Here is a 13,070-nt window from a genome sequence, read left to right as displayed (position 1 = left end):
TCTACATGCAAGGCAAACACCCTAGCTCCATGCTATCTCTCTGGTCCTACATTGTTATTTATTTATTGATTTTTTTTTTTTGGGTCACACCTGGCAGCGCTCAGGGGTTACTCCTAACTCCAGGCTCAGAAATCGCCCCTGGTAGGCATGGGGGACCTTATGGGATGCTGGGATTTGAACCAGTGACCTTCTGCATGAAAGGCAAAAACGCCTTACCTCCATGCTATCTCTCTGGCCCCCAAATTGTTACTTTTAAATGAGAATTTTTACATAAAAGTGATGTTGATTTTAAAGTGATAAAAAAATTTTAACAGATCAACATAAATCTACATGAATCAACACAAATTAGCATCATTTTTGATCACTTTGAAAAGTAGTGAAATTTTTTGGCTTTTTAATTAAAAGTCTGAATTATTGTTTATATGTATATAATTTTAATTTTCTGCATATATATTAGTAATGAGTATTAAAATATTTATTTATTTTTGGAGAATTTTTGCCACATTACTCCGGATCTGGGGGCTATTTTTGTCACTTAATTTAGCCTGGGTCTGGCAGTCAGCTCAGTGTTCTGACCGTCTTTGAAGGGTTGGGGTTGTATGGCCCAGGAGGTCTAACACAGGGCCAAGCTCTTTGAGTTATCTAATCCTGATACTTGAATTTTAATCTTCATTTAATTTTTAATTTTTTTCTTTTGAATTAAAAGGTTTTCACAGTTATATTTAAGGTACATAGTGACAGTGAATTAGGGTAATTCCCACCACCAGCATTGACCCCTCTCTGCCACTCTGTTTTCAACATGCATCCCATACCTCCACCCCTAGCACCTTGCTAGGTTCCTTTTGTGTATAGCTTGTTGTACTTTGGGTTTCTTGTTAATCTTCATTTTTATCTTGTCTTCAATTTTTAAAAATATCTTTTTTTTGGGAGAAGTGGATGGAGAGGGTGGGAGGTAAAGTGGGAAGGAGGGAGGGAGGGGAAGGGAGAAATAGGGGAGGAGAAGAGAGGCAAAGAAGAGAAAGGAGAGGAAGAGAAGAGAGGGAGAGAAAGGGGGAGAGAAAGGGATAGAGGGAAAAAGGATGGAGGGAGAGAGGGAAGGAGGGAGGGAAGGAGGGGCGATGAGGGTAGGGAAAGAGGGTAGAGGCGGGCCAATTTTTAAAAATATCTTACAAAAAACATTTTACTTAGGGTATGATAATTATTCTTGAAAAATGAGTTTAAAGATGATCATAAAAATTTGTTATTCAACTTTTTGGCATATACTTATCATATTGTATTTTAATTTTTAAGAAGTTAGTCCTAAAATGTATAGATTTAGAAGTTCATGATTTTCCTTTTTGCTTGTGCTATCATACACACACATACACACATAGACTTGTGAGAGAAAGGGGCTAATTGAAATTATAATCTGATAGTCTAAATTATTTTTTTGATGATGTTAAGATTGCTAATAAAATAAATCCTATAAAGTATAACCTATTTATATTTGGAAGTGCTAGAAAAGTGCACAACGATTTTGCATTTGAAGGAAACTGGTCAGTATTATTCAAGTAGGCATTTATAGTGTATGTCTTAATAAAATATCTGTTTGGATTCTGATTATATGATGGAATAAATAAAAGTCAACAGTAGAAGCATAGTACTACAGGAGATGGTGAGAAATTGTGGCATTAAGGAAATAATTAAGAATTGGGTTTATTACATATTTTTAAGCATATACAAGCATTAGTGAAAAAGGGTAAGTTCATGTATGATATTTATTAAAACAGCACCAGCCTGGTTGATAGAAACATTGATTGAGTAGTTTTTTTTTTTTTTTCTAACTCATTTACTTTGTTAGACCATACTTAGGTAATATGGTTTCTTTTGACTTGAATGAGACAAATAATTCAACATTGAGGCACTGTTCATAGATTGCTTAATAGTTTAGTTTGGGTTGAAGAAAATGTTTGATATTACGGCCAAGTAGTTGGAACTAGTTTGAGTACCAGTTTCTTAAATGTCTGATTCATTTTGTACCAAATACTAAGGGCTCCATTCATTTCATGTTATTTGTTGCTTGAGTTCCAATGACATGGTCTTTATAAGCAAGACTTTCTGGTTGTAATCAAGACTCCTGACCTCTAGGTTTTGTGATACTGGTATTGCCAATATCTGAAAAACATTTTTTCTTTTCGTATTTTTCTGTTTTAATCCTTCATTCTTTCCCCCCATATTTTGTGTGAATTGAAAGATTAGAAATGAGCATAAATTGGTAGAACATACTGGAAAGTTATAATAGCAAATATACCTAAATAAAACTTTATTTTAACTTATAATATTCGTTTTTAGTAGATAAAATTCTAGTCAATTAAATCTTTCCTTCTATTATTAGTACGAGGACTTTATCAATATGGTAAAGTAGGCACATTTGTTTATAGTTCCTTTTGTTGTCAAAAAATAATATAAATGCTCTTTCTTTGGGAAAAGTAAGCCCTAAATTAATTACTATTTGAAAAGCAATAATTACTTTGCTGCACAGGAAACTGCCCAACTCTTTTCATAGTCTATCTTTTATATATTAATTCCAACAATGTATTAGCATACAGCAGATCCTTATTTCCTCTGTCATCTGTTCTTGTCATTCTTTTTACTATTAGCAGTACTGACACATATATATTATACCTTCTTGTTGTGATTTTCATTTTCATAACTAATAAATTGAAATACCTATGGTTGACTTTTGGGGGGCCTGTATTTGTTATAGTTATATATGTATATATACATATATATATGTATATAGTTAATACACACACATATATAACACATGCACTTGAATATATTCTCATGTATATACTTATGCAAATATATTACATATATTATTATATATTTATTATATATTATATATTATATAATATATTACATATATTAATATATGGGAATATATATTACATACCTTTTGTTGAATTGTAAATGAAAGAATTTGTTGGGCCCAGAGAGATAGCACAGCGGCGTTTGCCTTGCAAGCAGCCGATCCAGGACCAAAGGTGGTTGGTTTGAATCCCGGTCCCATATGGTCCCCTGTGCTTGCCAGGAGCTATTTCTGAGCAGACAGCCAGGAGTAACCCCTGAGCACTGCCGGGTGTGGCCCAAAAACCAAAAAAAAAAAAAAAAAAAAAAAAAAAGAATTTGTTTATCGATTCATTTCAAGTTTTATGTCTTTTTTTTTTTTTGGTGTTTAGGGTATTTAGGGGCTACTACTGGCTTATTGTTAGTTCCTCTTAAACCAAGAACCCTTAAAACTTAATTTTGTTGGCTGGAGAGATAGTGGAAAGGGCTATTGCTCAAAAGGGGTAAATATTTTCTACCCAGGATCTCTGGGCTCTGTCTTTGGTGCTGCTGGTTTCTGGAGTATCTATTATCTATCTATCTATCTATCTATCTATCTATCTATCTATCTATCTATCTATCTATCTATCTATCTATCTATCTATCATCTATCTATCTATCTATCAATCTATCTATCATCTATCTATCTATCTATCTATCTATCTATCTATCTATCTATCTATCTATCTATCTATCTCTATCTGTCTGTCTGTCTATCTATCTATCTATCAATCATCTATCATCTATCATCTATCTATCTATCTATCTATCTATCTATCTATCTATCTATCTATCTATCTATCTATCTATCATCTATCTATCTATCTATCATCTATCTAATCTATCTATCATCTATCTGTCTGTCATCTGTCTGTCTCTGTCTATCTATCATCTATTTATCTATCTATCTATCTATCTATCTATCTATCTATCTATCTATCTATCTATCTATCTATCTATCTATTTATCTATCTATCTCTCCCTCTCTATCTATCTAGATAGAGATAGATAGATAGATAGATAAGAAAGAAGGAATCGTGTGTGAAGTAAACATATGTTGGTGTAGGCTTGATTAGTGCAATGTGTCATTATGATTTTTCTTTATTTTTTAAATTTTGTGTGTTATTTGTGGGAAGGGGACACCTGGCAGTGCTCAAAACTTAATCCAGGCTCTGCACTCAGAGATAACTTTCGGTTTGGGCTGGGGGAAGTATGGGGTGACAGGGAACTAGCCTACATCAGCTTCATAATAGGAAGGTACTTTAATATTGTACTATCTTTCTGTTCTCTTTTGTGCTTTTAAAAACTGGTGAAGGGTTGTTTCCACAAATCTAGCCAGTTTCAGTGTGTTATGTCTTTAAATACTTTCTCTATGATAGGAAATACAATTATTAGATCTTCAGCTATTCTCCCACATATTTCTGGATTTTTGTTCTTTTTTCTTCAAACCCTTTCTTTGTAAAAGGGTAATTTCCATTGATTAATATTCACTAATTCCTCTCTTCACTCTATGTCTTCAACCATTGTATTTTGAACTGTATTCTATTTTTTGTTTAAATCTATGATTTCATAGTTTTTGAACTATTCTGTTTTTTGTTTAAAGTAATCTATGATTTCAGTTTCTATTTCTTTGATAATAACATTTTTCCTCTCATAGTAAAGAGTATTTTACAAGTGATGGCTGTTCATGTTGACATTTAATTGTTTTTCCTATTGCAAGGCGTGCATGCGTGCGTGCATGCGTGCGTGTGTTCTTTGCAGTTTGAATAATTTTAGATTATTTTGGATATATTGTTGTAAGATCTTGGGTCCTGAATCCCTCTGAGGAAAGTTATTTTTTTTCTCCCCTAGTTAGGTAGTAAGAAGCTTTTCTGTTTTTATTTTTTGTCTTGTCAGTAGACATCAGTTCTAGTGTAAGTTCTATATTTAGTGCCTTTGGATACTACTTTGGGTCTGTGCCTTCTAATGCTACTCATAGTGTTTTGGTAGTTTTATATTTTCTTTTTTCTCTTATAGTTTTTCCTTTGTCAATCCAAAGACAGGAAGAGGATCTTTTTTCTAGATCTTATTTTAGGAATATTATCCTTTTTTTAATACAAGGAGGAAAAGAAAAGAAGGATAAGAAGGGAGGGAGGAATAAAGAGAGAGAATGGAATAACATTTACCTATATATATTTATATATTATTTTCTCCCTATAACTTTACCATGTGTGATCTGCTCTGTTTTCTGTAAGAATTTCCTTTCTCACTGTTTTTCCTCTTTTTTTGGTTTATTTTCCACCTCAAAGACTACATAGTCTTTGCATTAAAAACCTGTTTAAATCACTCCCCTACCGCACGAATTTCTGTCAACAATTTTTTTCAGCTTTGCTTTTGCTAGTATCAACACAATCTTATTTTTTATTTTACTGTTCTGTTTTATGAGTGTACTTAATTCTGTTTGACTTTTATCTTGGCACTAAAATATATAATATATATGTGAATATATATATATTTATACACACAAATAAAAATTAAAATATCATGGTATTGGTGGTATTCTTCTCCCAGTGTCTGATATCTACATCCCAGAGGCAACCACTTTTTCCTTTTGTAATTATTATTATTATTTTTTGGCTCTTCGAGCCATACCCATTTGATTCTCAGGGGTTACTCCTGGCTAAGCGCTCAGAAATTGCCCCTGGCTTAGGGGGACCATATGGACGCCGGGGGAATCGAACCGTGGTCCTTCCTTGGCTAGCACTTGCAAGGCAGACACCTTACCTCTTGCGCCATCTCGCTGGCCCCCACTTTTTTTTTTTAATATTTATTGAGGAAGTTGAACTAGATGACAGACCCATTGACATTTCCACCAGTGAATGAAGATTCCTTTCCCCTCACATCCTATTAGCATGTTTTGTTTCTGACCTGTTTAATACAGGCCATTCTTACACCATATACAAAGTAATAAAACTTGCTTGATAATCACTGATGCTATACATGCAATTGGTTATCTGTATATTTTTTCTAGTGAATTATCACTAGCTTTCTCCCTATATTTTATGTATTTTTATAATTGTTGAGTTTTGGAATGCTTTAGATGTTTTGGAAATTATTTATTTGTCAGAAGTATAGTGTGAGTCAATGTTCTCCTATTTAATAGGATGTCTTTATTTTTATGGATCTCCTTTCACATTGCAGAATACCATTTGTTTTATTTTTATTTTATTTTATTTTATTTTTTTTGCTATTAGAGTTGAATCATTGAAGACACAACTGAAACCTAAATTGTGGAATATTGCCTATGTTTTTGTTCGTTTTATTTTTTGCCCAAGTTTTTTGTGTGGTTATTTATTTTTATTATTGGCTTATTTATTATTGGTTTAGTTATATTATTATTATTATTATTATTATTATTATTATTATTATTATTATTTGGTTGAATCTCACAGCCAAAATTGTTTTGGTGATTGAGAGTCTATAATTTACAATACTGTTAATGATGTTTTTTTTATGCATTTAATTCTAACACCACATCCATCATCAGTGTACCCATCTCCCTTTTCCAAGGATCCCAATGTCCCTCATTTTCAATGCCCTCACCTCAAACTCACTTGTATGGATCAGTTTGCCTATTTTATTGCCTTTGGCCCTTTGTTGCTACATTGCTGTGGGTTTTTAAGTCCTGCTATGAAAAAAATCTGTCTCTTTCTCACTAATTTTCCTCAGGCATGATATCATCTAGTTCCATCCTTAATGCTGCATGATTTCTAACAACTAAATCTTTATTTTTGTTTACTTATTTTATTTATTGCTTCTTGGGCCACACCGGGCAGTGCTCATGGGTTACACCTGGCTTTGCTCTCAGAAATTGCCCTTGGCAGGCTGGGGGCTCATATGGGATGCCGGGAATTGAACTGGGTCCCTCCTGGGTCGGCTGCATGCAAGGCAAATATCCCACCTCTGTGCTATCTCTCTGGCCCCACAACTAAATTTTTAATACATACTAAAACATGATGTAAGATAGTGTTTCAGCATAATTTTTTGAACTAATCATCCAGAATACTTACTCATTCACTTATTTCTTTGAATTTGGGATCATACTGGAAGTACATGGAGCTATTCATGATATAATGTTCAGAGTTTGCTCTCAGAAAATCTGAGAGGGCCCTAAGGATGGAACCTGGAGTTCCAGTATGCAGAGGATGCACTCAAGAGGTTCCTGAGTTATTTTATTTTCTAGACCTCTAACACCATTTATTAAAGATACTTGACTATCTCCATTTTGTATTTTGAGCCCTCTGGACCTGAATTAGGGGTAGAGGTAGGGATATGTGTGTGTGTGTGTGTGTGTGTGTGTGTGTGTGTGTGTGTGTGTGTGTGTGTGTGTGTGTGTGTGTGTGTGTGTGTGTTAGGGGGAGAGAGGAGAGAAAGGAGAGAAAAGAGAGACAGACAGACAGACTCCCTTGCTAACTTGCTTAGCTTTAGGAGGCCTGTGAGGCACTTTCTCCCTTCAGGCATTCCTTTATTCTGGCTAGCTGTGACCTCTTTACTGGCAGGAAATGAGTCTGCTAGAGTAGGCGGAAGCCTTGTTACACAGCCCTTAGTTTGGGACCGAGAGAGCTCAACTCAGGACTTTGTCCTCTGTTTTTTTGGTGTGTGTGTGTGTGTGTGTGTGTGTGTGTGTGTTTGGTGTGTGTGTGTGTGTGTGTGTTTCTTAGATCCAAGGTAGCATCTTCCAGAGTTTACAAAAGTCACTGAGGTAGAACCCCTGCTGCTTACTTAAACCCCTGTATCTTTTATGATCTCTCATGTTCTGTCTAGAGGTGTAAGAGTACATTTATAAGATTGGATGCTGAATATTGACTCAACTGCCATTTCCTAGGACAAAGTTTTACTTGTCATTCTAGAAAAAGGCCCAGGAACATTGAAGATAGGAGGAGTTTTGTTGGCAATGAAACAAAGTCCTTTAGTTAGGAAGGTTGTCTACCAGCAGGGACTGGAAAACATCTCGAGTAAGGGGTCTTGTTTCATGCCCAGCAGATAAAGAATATATTTAATAGCTTTCTACGTACTCTTTTTTTTTTTTTTTTTTTTGAGGACATGAGAAGCAGCATTCTGTAGCATTGTGGTCAAGGCTGGAAGGAATATAGGGATGTAAATATCTTTTATCTGATTTGTTTTTTGGTCTTTGGGAAGTGGAGTTGTTGGGTCAAGTAGAAACTCAATTTGTAGACTTTTTAGTAGTATGCATATTGTTTTTCAGAAAGGTTGGACTGTCAGCATGCCTACTAGTGGTAAATGAGATTCCCTTTCTCATTCACGCTGATACTGGTTTTTCTTGTTCTCATTCTTATTTTTTTTGTTTTGGTTTTGGTTTTTGGTTCACAACTGATACTGCTCAGGGGTTACTCCTGGCTCTGGGCTCAGAAATTTCTCCTAGTAGACTTTGAGGACCATATGGCTGCAGGGAATTGAACCCAGGTCCTTCCCAGGTCTGCCACATGCAAGGCAAACGCTTACCACTGTGCAATCTCTCCGGCCCAGTTCTCATTCTTTTTTATGTATTTTATTCTCTATAGTTTGAGAAGATATTTCATTGATGTTTTGATTGGCCTCTCGAAGATTAGTGATTTGGAGCATTTTTCTCATATACTTTTGGTCATTTGAATTTAATTGAGAAAGTTTCTATTCATCTCTTCTTTTATGTTGTTCAGTGATTTTGGGGAACATTTTTCTACCAGTGTCTTATATATCTTAGATAATGATGCCTTATAAGATGAATAGTATATAAATAATTTCTCCCAATTCATGGGCTGTCTTTATATCCTGGTCTTTGTTTCCTTTGAAGTGCTGAAGCTTCTTAATTATATATAGTCCCATATGTTTATCTTTGCTTTCACTTGCTTGGTCAGTGGTGTTTCATCCTTGAGGATATATTTAGCTTCAAATAATGGAGAGTTCTGCCTACATTTTCATCTATGCACCTTTTGAATTCAGGTCTGATATTAATATCTTTAATCCATTTTGATTTGACTTTCGTGTATGGAATTAAAAAGGGAACTGATTTAACTAAGTGACCAATTTCCCCAGCACCAGTTGTTGAAGAGGCTTTCTTTTCTTCATTTAATTTTTGCTCTTTTATTAAGATGAGCCCATTGCATATCTCAGGATATTCAAGTCTATTCCATTAATCCGAGGGTCTGTCTTTGTTCTTATAGCCTGCTGTTTTAATTACTACCACTTTACAATACAGTTTGAAGTTGAGGAAAGTGATACTTCCCACATTTCTTTTCCCAAGGATTGCTTTAGCTATTCATGGAGGTCTGTTATTCTACATAAATTTTAGGAGTTTTCAGTATTTTCCTTTGTAAAAGTGTCATGGGTATAGTTACAGGAATCGTGTTGTATTAGTACAGTGCTTTGGCTAATATTACTGTTTTGATTATATTAATCCTCCCACTTCCTGAACAGGAGTTGTGTTTGTATTTCCTTGGATCCTTTTATTCTTGAAGTAATGATTCACAGTTTTTTTTATAGGTCTTTTACCTCTTTAATGAAGCTGGTTTTGAGATATTTGATGTTCTGAGGCACAATTGTGAATGGGATTTAAAAAATATCTATATATCAGGGCCGGAGTGGTGGCGCAAGCTGTAAGGCACTTGCCTTGCACGTGCTGACTTAGGACAGACCTTGGTTTGATCCCTCGTGTCCCATATGGTCTACCAAGCCAGGAATGATTTCTGAGTGCATAGCCAGGAGTAACCCCTGAGTGTCACCAGGTGTGGCCCAAAAACCAAATATATCTATATATCTATATCTGTATGTGTATCTATATCTATATCCCTTTTCACTATTTGCATATAGGAAAGCCATAGACTTCTGCATATTCACTTTACTACACAAATTTATTGTTTCTAGAAGCTTTTTCTTAAAGTCCTTAGGATTTTTAAATATGGTATGTCATCCACAAATAGTAAGAGCTTGTCTTCTTCCTTTCTTATCTGATTTCCTTGATATTTTTTTCTTGGCTAATGTCTATGACAATTACTTCCAGTACTATCTTGAATAGAAGTGTTGAGAGCAGGCAACCTTATATCAAGCTTGATCTTAGTTTTTCCCTATTGAGTATAATGTTTGCTGTGGCTTGTGATAAATGGTGAATGGCTTTGATTATGTTGAAATTCCTTCAGTGCCCATCTAACAGTGTTTGTTTTTTTAGTTTTTTGGAAAAGCCTAAAAAGGATTGTCAGTAGATCCTCTTTAAAGGTTTGAAAGAAATCACTTGTGAATCCATCTGGACCTGGGCTTTTGTTTCTTTTTTGGTAGACTTTTGTTTTATTTGAAAGTGATAGGTCTGTTCAGCTGTTCCAAATCATTTTAATTCTGACTTGAGAGGTTTTAAGAGCCCAATAATTAATTAATTAATTAATTAATTAATTAATTTTTAAGTTCTTTCATTATATGGCATAGTAATTCTCAAAGCACTCTATAATGGTCCTTAGAATTTCTATTGTGATGCAGACCTCCCTTTTGATTTTTTTCTCAGAGACTTAGCCCTTATTTCAGTGATCTTTTGGATTTTTAAATTTTTAGTTAATTAACTTTTTTTTTTATTATTTCCTTCCTGCCTAACTTAGGCTCCTTTTATTGCTGTTTCAGTTTCTTAAGTTCTTCAGTGATTTGTCTGGGCCCTTTTTGTCTTTCATGATGAATGCTTGCTTAACTATAAACTTTCCTCTTAGTACCTCTGTTTCTATGTCCCACATATTCTGGTGGTATTACTCTCCTCTTCATTTATTTTCTGGAGTCTTTTAATTTCCTCTTTGTTATCTCTCTGATTCACTAGTTGTTTAGTAATACTATTTAATTTCCAGTTGTTTGTGTTGTTTTTCCATTTCTGATTAACTTCTATTTTCAGAGATTATGGTCTGAGTAGGTAGTTAATATGATTTTTATCCTCTTGATTTTGTGGAATCTGTTTTGTGTCCCAGCATGTGAATTCTCTTGGAGATTGCCCTGTGTACATTGAAGAAGAATATGTATTTAACCTTTTGATTATGTAAAGCCTGATTATATACCTATTGAACTCCTCTCTTCTCTTTCTTCCTTTAAACCAAGTATTTTCTTACTGAGTTTTAGTCCAGTGACAGCTGGTTATTACTGCTCTTAGTTTGCTAAGCATGATGACCCTCTGAGTTGCTTTCTTATTGTGTCTTTTGCAATCTGGTGGTGTTTCTTTTGTATTTTTATATGTCTAGATGACTAGAATTAGAATGTGGGAGGCTGAGCCATAGCACAGTGGTAGGACTTGCACGCGGCTGACCCGGACTGACCTGGATTTGATCCCCAGCGTCCCATATGGTCCTGAGCCAGGAGCAATTTCTGAGTGCAGAGCCAGGAGTGTCACTGGGTGTCCCTGAGTGTCACTGAGTGTTGCCCAAAAATCAAAACAAAAAAAGACTACAATTAAAATGTCTTCATCTGCTCAGAGTGAGGTGTTAAGAGGTGGGAGTTCTGATGTGGGGGTTAATTGAGGATCCTGATGAATAAACAAAACCCTGACTCCATGATGCCTTAATTTCTGGGGCTGGGCACAGCCAAGTAGAGGTGACTAGCAGCTTTTCAGTTTCTGGCATCTTGACCTGTGGGGCAAAATGATCATCCTTAGGAACAACCAGTGTCTGACACCAGGGTATGTCAAGTTCTTGGAACTGTAATCTAAATTATACTTTACTGTCATGTGTTGGAAAATAATTTATCTTTTGCTAGATTGATAAAGTAAATGAGCATATTGAATAGCTGAATCTATATTCTCTCATCTCAACCATATCCTTATGTTGTCTTTGAGTCATACTTTTCCAACCTACTAATTCATAAACTTGCTAAGGGTCATTCTTCTTTTGCTTGACATACTGCTATCAACTGGGTGTTTGTGTTCACATCAACAAGTTCATGTGTTGAAACTCTATCACATTAGTATTATATTTTAGGAGGAGAGGGGCCTTTGAAAGATAATTAGGATTCAATGGAGTGAGACACCTACAAGTTGGCTAGTTGGGTCAATGGAAGCTCCTGTCTTTTTTTTCCTTGAGAAATCTTTATTTTGTTTTCCAAAGAGGCTGAAACAGAGGACTTCATGCTAGCAGAGAATTTGTTTTTTAATTACATCCCTGCCAACATTTGTTGTTTTCTCCATTTTTTACTTTGAAGGGGCTAATGTTTCTGTCTTTATGAAAATATCACACTACTATGGCTTTGAAATAAGTTTTGAAATTAGAAAGTATGATTGTTCTTTCAATTTGTATGAATTTTTGGACAGAATTTTGTGTATGTGTGTGTGTGTGTGTGTGTGTGTGTGTGTGTTTTTAAAGAGTCATTGGTTTTGGCGTTTGGTAGAAATCGATCCCCAATGCCATGAATGCATGAATTCTATTATCTCTTAGATCACTGATGTTGGGTCGTATTTAATATTAATAAAAATTAAGTCTTCTAATTAATTAACAGACTATATTTCCATTTATTTATATTTTTTTTAATCTTACCAGTATTATATATATGTATATATATATTATATACCAGTATTTTGGCATATCAGTTTTTAATTCTTTGGTTACACATTTTATTTTGTGTTTTACTTATTTATGATGTTTCTCTATTTGAATTCTTTTTTTTTTTTTTTTAATTTTTTTTTTTTTTTTGGTCACACCCGGCATTGCTCTGGGGTTACTCCTGGCTGTCTGCTCAGAAATAGCTCCTGGCAGGCACGGGGGACCATATGGGACACCGGGATTTGAACCAACCACCTTTGGTCCTGGATCAGCTGCTTGCAAGGCAAACGCCACTGTGCTATTTCTCTGGGCCCTGTATTTGAATTCTTTTAGGAATTTTTTATTATTCATATAAATATAGGATTTATTTTAGGATTATTTAGGAAAGAACTTTGGGAGGATTTATGTGCTATATTGTATTATTGAATTATTGTATCATGACTGTTCCATTTATATCAGTAACACTCAAGCCATGTAAAATAGAAACTAAATATTAGAATAAATGATTTGTCAGAGAGAGTTCAAGAGACTTAACTATAGGCCCAGGTTCCATCCCTGGGACCTCAAGGCTGCCTAAGTGCTACTGGAGGTGACTCCCAAGCCTTAAATGGGGGAGTAGACCTTGATAACTTAATATTATGTAACATATTAGTAATAAAACAAGGCTTAGTG

At 34.8% G+C, this 13,070-nt stretch overlaps 1 protein-coding gene across 1 annotated transcript in view; it reads left to right on the top strand.

Moving 5' to 3' along the window:
• Positions 1 to 13,070, top strand: part of TMEM135 (transmembrane protein 135) — a 163,869-nt gene that overhangs the window by 42,735 nt on the left and 108,064 nt on the right. The gene's annotated exons all lie outside the window — the stretch shown is intronic.

This window comes from Suncus etruscus, chromosome 9 (genome assembly GCF_024139225.1).
Source record: "Suncus etruscus isolate mSunEtr1 chromosome 9, mSunEtr1.pri.cur, whole genome shotgun sequence".
NCBI classification, from domain to species: domain Eukaryota; kingdom Metazoa; phylum Chordata; class Mammalia; order Eulipotyphla; family Soricidae; genus Suncus; species Suncus etruscus.
Note: the sequence above shows the minus strand (reverse complement) of the source record. Positions and strands in the feature narration are given on the sequence as shown.